Raw genomic sequence first — 7,223 nt, forward strand, 5'->3', positions numbered from 1 at the left:
ATTTGTACACTTTTCTCTTGTTAACCTGTCTTATGTCAACTTAATTCTCAGGTCCAGCCAGAGACTCTGACAGAGCCGAGGAAAAGTTTTGCCTCCCAGAATTCAAAGCAGAAGTAAGGTGAAGGGGCATACTGAAGCTGTCTTTTTCATCAGAAAAACAATTTCCCCAAAGTTTTTCAGAAGACTTCTGCTTGTATTTCTTTGGCTAGAACTCTATCACATGGACACCCTTAAATGCAAGAGATGTGAGGAAACAGAATATTTGAGTCTTGTAATCTCTTTGGTGGCGGCAGTGGATGGGGGGAGTAGGGGGACAGCAAGGGAAAGGAGACTGGGAATGACTACTCAAACAACCAATGGATTGACCACATTGAAATAGCTCATTTCTGCTTGCTGAAAGAGTGCCTGGTGTGATATAGGTCTGATACTGAACATGCAATATCAGATCTTACACAAGCTAAGAAAAATTTAAACAAGCAGACAGTAGGAAATTCAGGAGCGTGAACCGAGGTATCTTCTGCTCAGAGCTCTGCCCTTGATGCCGTGCAGCTCCCAGCTCTGGGTGTCTATGACCCACAGTTCAAGTTCAGATGGAAGAGGCTGGCTGGGCCAGGTTGGGTTGGCAGCTCACTCCTACTGAGATCACCAGCGGGTCACCTTCGGAATGTGCAGAATAATAAGAGTGTCTTTTGTATGCTGATTAGATGGCTGGTGGTTGGGGTCCCTGGATAGGGTCAGGGTGAGGGCTGGTCACCAGAAAGACCCAGGCAAGATGAGAGGGTTGGAATTTTCACCTCAACACCTTTCCCCAGGCCCCGTCCTCCTTGCCTCAGGGGAAGAAGAGGGGCGAGACAGTGAGTTAATCACCAAGGACCAGTGATTTAATTAAGCATATCTATGTAATGAAACCTCCATAAAAAAAAAAAAATCCCTCAATGATGGGGCTCAGAGAGCTTCTGGGCTGCTGAACACATCAAGGTGCTGGGAGGATGGTACACCCAGGGAGGGCCTGGAAGTTCCATGCCTTCACCTACCCCCAAGCCCTGCCCTATGCATCGCCTCCATGTGGCTCTTTCCTGAATTAAATCCTTTATAATAAACCAATAAATTTGTTTTCCTGCATTCTGTGAGTCTTTCTGGCAAATTTTCGAAACTGAGGGAGAGTCTATGGGACCCCCTCCCCCGAATTTATAACCAGTTGATCAGAAGCATCTGTGACACCCTGGGGCTGAAGACTGGCGTTTGAAGTGGGGCAGTGGTGTGGGATTGAGTCCTTAACTCATGGGCTCTGATTCGAATTCCACATGGTGGTTGTTGTTTAGTTGCCAAGTCACGTCCAGCTCTTTGCGACCCCACGGACTGCAGCATGCCAGGCCTCCCTGTCCCTCACCATCTCCCAGAGTTTGCCCAAGTTCATGTCCATTGAATTGGTGATGCCATCCAACCGTCTCATCCTCTGTCGCCCTCTTCTCCTTCTGCCTTCAATCTTGCCCAGCATCAGGATCTTTTCCAATAAGTTAGATATTCACATCAAGTGGCCAAAGTATTGGAGCTTCAGCTTCAATTCCAGGTAGGTAGTGTCAGAATTCAATTCAATTTCAGGGCAGCCAGCTGGCGTAGCAGAGTTAGAGAAGGGGTGTTGGAAAACACCCAACACCTTTGTTGTCAGAAGTGTTGGGAGTAAAAGTAGCTCAGAGACACCAATAGAGCAAAAAATGGAGAGGATGAGTTAGAATGATTCTGAAGGCTTTCCACTGTGACCAAGGAGGGCCAGCTTACTCCACCAGAGGGTGGCAGCCTAGACCTGGAAGGGTAAGTCCACAGGACTTACAGTTAAAAACAACAAAGAACTTTGAGAAAGACAGAGACAATGATTCTGAGAGATCAAGGATGATAACTACAGATGAAAAGGAGTTTAGAAGGCCTAAGGTCAGTCAGGCAAGTTGATTGATGGCCCTGCGTTGGCTGGTTTTGACCAGGTTTGAGCTGAGATCAGAGACCTGGGGAGCAGACTAGGATAAGGAACAGTTTGTCAATGCCAGAGCCTGGAATGGGCGACTTGCTCAGGGCCAGAGTGGGTGGTAAGGGACCAGTGTTTGGGAGGAAACTGGGCTCTAGGTCGTGTCCCTGAAAATTATTTCATCAAAAGCCAATTTGCCAACTAATAATTTGCTGAAAGCTGCCAAACAGCTTAGGATTCCCAGGTGGTTCATTGGTAAAGAATCCACCAGTCAATGCAGGAGACACAAGAGACATGGATTTGATCCCTGGGTCAGAAAAATTTCCTAGAGCAGGACATGGCAACATACTCCAGTTTTTTTGCCTAGAGAATCCCATGGACAGAGGAGCCTGGCAGGCTACAGTCCACAGGGTTGCAAAGAGTCAGATACGACTGAGCATGCATGCAAGCCAAACACTTGACTCGAGTCTGCAACAGAGTCAGGTTTCAAACTTTTAGAAACCAAAGGAAACTCCAGGGATGATGAGGGAGTGACTATCTGATTTGGTCACGTCTCCTCAGCCTATCCTGAGTGGGTTAGCCACTGGTTGAATTCCAAGAAACAAATAACTGAAAAATTATTTTCGTACCAATTTTACGGTGGCTGATATAGCTATGGAATTAATCAGTTGAAAGAATTCACAGAATTTCTTGAAGTTTTCAGGGTCTTCCTGGAGCGTCAGTGTTTGGGAGGCCAGCCACTTGGGGAAAAAAAGGGCTGACCATTTCCTGCCTCCTTATCTGCTGCTTTCTTGGCCCACAGTCAGAAATGGCTCCCACCTGCTTTTGGCCAGCTTTGTGATCTCTCATGAACTGTAACTGTGGAAGCTAAACCAGCAAGCCAAGGGCAGATATAGACAGCACTTGTGGAGTCAACCCTCTCCTGGCTGTGAAAAATGGGTATTTATGTCCAGCTGCTAGCTCTTTATTGACTACTACTGCTAAGTCACTTCAGTTGTGTCCAACTCTGTGTGACCCCATAGACGGCAGCCCACCAGGCTCCCCCGTCCCTGGGATTCTCCAGGCAAGAACACTGGAGTGGGTTGCCATTTCCTTCTCCAATGCATGAAAGTGAAAAATGAAAGTGAAGTCACTCAGTCATGTCCGACTCTTAGCGATCCCGTGGACTGCAGCCTACCAGGCTCCTCCGTCCATGGGATTTTCCAGGCAAGAGTACTGGAGTGGGGTGCCATTGCCTTCTCCAATTACTATGCCTTATTGACTTACATGCCTTATTTTTTTAAGGTTAAAAATTCCTTAATTTTTTATTCCTGGTACCACTACCACAATTTACAGGGCAATATACCTGATGTAATGAAAAGAAAAAGAAAAAGACAAAGCTACAACAGATAAAAGACCTCAGGAATGTACATCTAATTGACACTACATTGCATTAATCAATAGCTGCACTTTTTGCAAACTGAGGCTATGACAGTCCTGAACAAGAAGGGTTTCCTGTTTAAGCTGCAGTAACTTTTCTGACTATGGATCATCGTTCCCTCTGTGGCAGATTTTTACAGTTCCTCTAACGCATTTGGGACGACTGTCTCAAAGTAACCTGCAGCTTTCCTGACAACTCCTCGGTCTCTCTCCTGCTAAGAACTGTAGCCCTTTTCTTCTGAGTTTTTAGAACCTTCTGCTACCATATCCACCACTTCCACCACCAGATCCATAACCACTACCATAGGGACTGCCCGAGCTTCTTCCACCAAAACTACCCCCTTTCATGGGTGCATAATTTGATTGCTGTTGTCCACTATAATTTCCAAAATCATTACAGTTTCCACCACCACCATAGTTACCTCCAAAATTTCCTCCCTCATTGTAACCATCATATCCTCCACCACCGCCACCATATCCACCGCCTTGGTTTCCATATCCTGGCCCACCACCACCGTAACCTCCTCTACTACTACTACCAGGACCGCCGCCATAGTTGCCACCATCACTTCCAAATCCATTGTATCCACCATCACCTCCTCCATAACTCCCTCGGCTGCCACCACCTCCACCACCATAGCCTCCTCTTCCACCAAAGTTTCCACCACGGCCAAAGTTACCTCCACCATCTCCAAAGTTTCCTCCACGACCCATAAAGTTGCCAGATCCACCTCCACGACCTCTTTGTGATCCAGCAGATTGCATCTCTTGTTTAGAAAGGGCCTTTTTCACTTCACAATTATGCCCATTAATAGTGTGGTGTTTCTGAACAACAATTTAATCAACTGTATCATGATCATCAAAAGTTACAAAAGCAAATCCTCTCTGCCTGTCTTCCATAACTTCTATGGTTTCAATCTTGCCATACTTTTCAAAGTAGTCTCTCAAATTATATTCTTCTGTATCTTCTTTAATACCACCAACAAAAATTTTCTTCACTGTTAGATGGGCACCAGGCTTTACAGAATCCTCTCTAGAAACAGCTCTCTTTGGTTCCACTACACGCCCATCAACCTTGTGTGGTAGAGTACATATCACTGCATCCACTTCTTCAACACAAGAGTAAGTCAGAAAACCAAAGCCCCTGGAACGTTTAGCTTGGGGGTCTCTCATCACCACGCAATCTGTAAGTGTGCCCCATTTCTCAAAATGTTCTCTTAAGCTATCATCTGTAGTTTCAAAGCTCAGACCACCAATAAATAGCTTTCTCAACTGCTCTGGTTCCTTGGGATCATGACCCTCCTCCCCCCCAGCAGCAGTGGCGACGGCCAGAGTCGGGCTGGGGGCGACCGGGCGGCGGTTTTACCTCCACTTTGAGACCGGACTCGCCTCTTCCAACTCGAGTTCAATATGGGACCAAGAGCAACTTATATGCCTTATTGACTAGAATCTAGCATATCGGAAGACATTCCAAACGCAGCACATACAGGGAGTGTAGTGTTTTTGTGGCCAAAAATCCTGCCAGGGTGTTGACTGGGCTGTCTGTGGAGATGCCTCTTTGCTCAGCTTTTCCCCTGGGCATTGCACAGATGGGAAGACTGTGTCTGTTGGCAGATGGTGCCCTACATGCCACCTTTCTCAGGGAATAGCTGTTAGTGAAGGTAAACGTTGGAAGGGACAGAGCTCTCGCCCGTGGTCAGAACACAGTCAACACAGCTGTGTGCCAGGCCTGTCTGAGAGCAGAAAGACTGGACTCAGGTTCAGAGGTTTGTGGATTCGCCCATTTGAGTGCTAATCAGACCCGACCCTACTGAGCTTCCAAGGTCGGATGAGATTGGGCATGTTCTGGGCGGTATGGCCATAGACTGTCAATTCTTCCATGTGTTTTGAAAACTATATTTGACAAGTGAGTATATTGATTTGTGGCTTCCTGGGTGGCCTGGTTTCATAGCCACCCAAGATCAATAATAAAGTAATATTAGCATAATAAAATATTGAGTCAGGGGGTATCTTAATACCTATTGGTATAGTAGGAAAATTGGAGGGAAAGAAAACAGACTGAACACAAAAATCTCCTGTTCTTACTACCTGATAAAATCTTCATAAGACAGAAAGAGAGAGAGAGAAGTTTTCACCAATAGCAATATAGCAAGGAAAGGAGTACAACTTTAGGTCAAAACTTTGAAAAGTAAGTAGTAGCCAAGCAATAGAGAGATTTTTACCATTGACCCTCTCTTCATCTTATCCCAGCCCAATTGAGCAAGGCAAAAGAATTAGGTTATTTGATCCAATCTTAATAAGTTCCAATGGTTTCCCAGGTGGCACTAGTGGTAAAGAACCCACCTGACGATGTGGGAGACCTAAGAGACACAGATTTGATCCCTGGGCTGGGAAGATCCCCTGGAGAAGGAAGTGGCAACCCACTCCAGTATTTTTGCCTAGAAAATTCCCTAGACAGAGGAGCCTGGTGGACTGTAGTCCATGGGGTCACAAAAAGTTGGGCACGACTGAGCTCACCCAAACACATGCAGGAGAGAAATGGACTGAGATGGTCAGCAGATAGAGCAGGGAAAAGTCACAGATCCCTAAATAGAAGCCTCTGTCACCACAGGATGGCAACAGAGGCAGGAAGGGGACTTCTCTGGAGCCAGGGGCCCAGTGGTTAAGAACCTGCCCTTCCACTGTAGGGGGCACAGGTCTGATCCTTGCTCTGGGATCCTGCATACCATGCAGTGCAGCCAAAAGAAACCCCACAAAAAACAGGCGTTGGAAGTACTGCGCGATCTCACCATTTTCTTGGTTTCATGCTGAGTTAGGATCATGATCGGAAGCCATAGAAACAGATACTCCTCCACCCAGGGAGAGGCTTTCTGATGATAAGAAATCTCAGAAAATAGAGCAAAGCCCAGGTACCGTAATAACAGGTGCACACAGCTCCCGAAGGACTCTTCCCTTCTCTCCTCCAGTTATACAGAGAAACGAGGAGAGACCAGTATTGAGCTTGTAAGTTCTTCTTTTTAAAGGAAGAGAAATATGGAAGAATAACAAGGACAGCAGCTTCATGTCATAGATCAGACATCAGATGATCAGAAGGCCTTAGAGCAGGGTTTCTCAACTTGAGCACTTAACGTTTTCGGCCAGATAATTCTTGGTTGTGGGGGAGTGGAGTACCTTGTGCATTATAGAATGTTTAGCAGTATCCCTGACCTCTACCTGTTAAAGGTCAGTAGCAAACACCCCTCTACTCTTACTCCAATTGTGACAACCAAAACTAGCCCCATGACTTCTGGGTTACAAAATCATCCTGAGTTGAAAACCACTGCCCTAGAGTCTAGACATGGCAGCCCATTTCAGACATGAGCAAGAAGAAAACAAATGGCATGGTAATTAGAGAAACATGCCATAATTCATTTAAACCATAAATGAATTAAATTAAGGAAGTGAGCAAGTGAAGAGAGACAATGAATCTACTCTAGAAGAAAATATAACTCAAGGAAAAGAAGAAATGTCTCTCACTCTTTCTCATTTCAGAACAATGAATGATTTAGAGAAATTAATAATAGTATTAACAATGTAAATTCACTAAAGTGAAAGTTCAAAGACTATGTGGTAAAATAACAGAGAAAGGAGATTTCAATGCTATGGAAATGAATTGAGTCTTAATATCATTACAGAACTAACAAGTTACAACTATCAGGGAGCTGATTAGCGAGGATTTCAAATAGAATTGGTGACAAAGAGAAAAGCTTGAGATATCAAAGAAAATTCAGTGAGAAAACAAATCAGCTAAAGCAACTAGAAAACAGAATAGAAATATGTAGGCCATAAAAAGATCAGCTAACAT

The 7,223-nt window shown here is 45.2% G+C and overlaps 1 pseudogene; it reads right to left on the reverse strand.

The window, feature by feature from the left end:
• Positions 1–3,625: 3,625 nt before the first annotated feature.
• On the reverse strand, positions 3,626–6,660 carry LOC122705864 (annotated as a pseudogene).
• Positions 6,661–7,223: the final 563 nt, after the last annotated feature.

This window comes from Cervus elaphus, chromosome 12, assembly GCF_910594005.1.
Source record: "Cervus elaphus chromosome 12, mCerEla1.1, whole genome shotgun sequence".
NCBI lineage: Eukaryota > Metazoa > Chordata > Mammalia > Artiodactyla > Cervidae > Cervus > Cervus elaphus.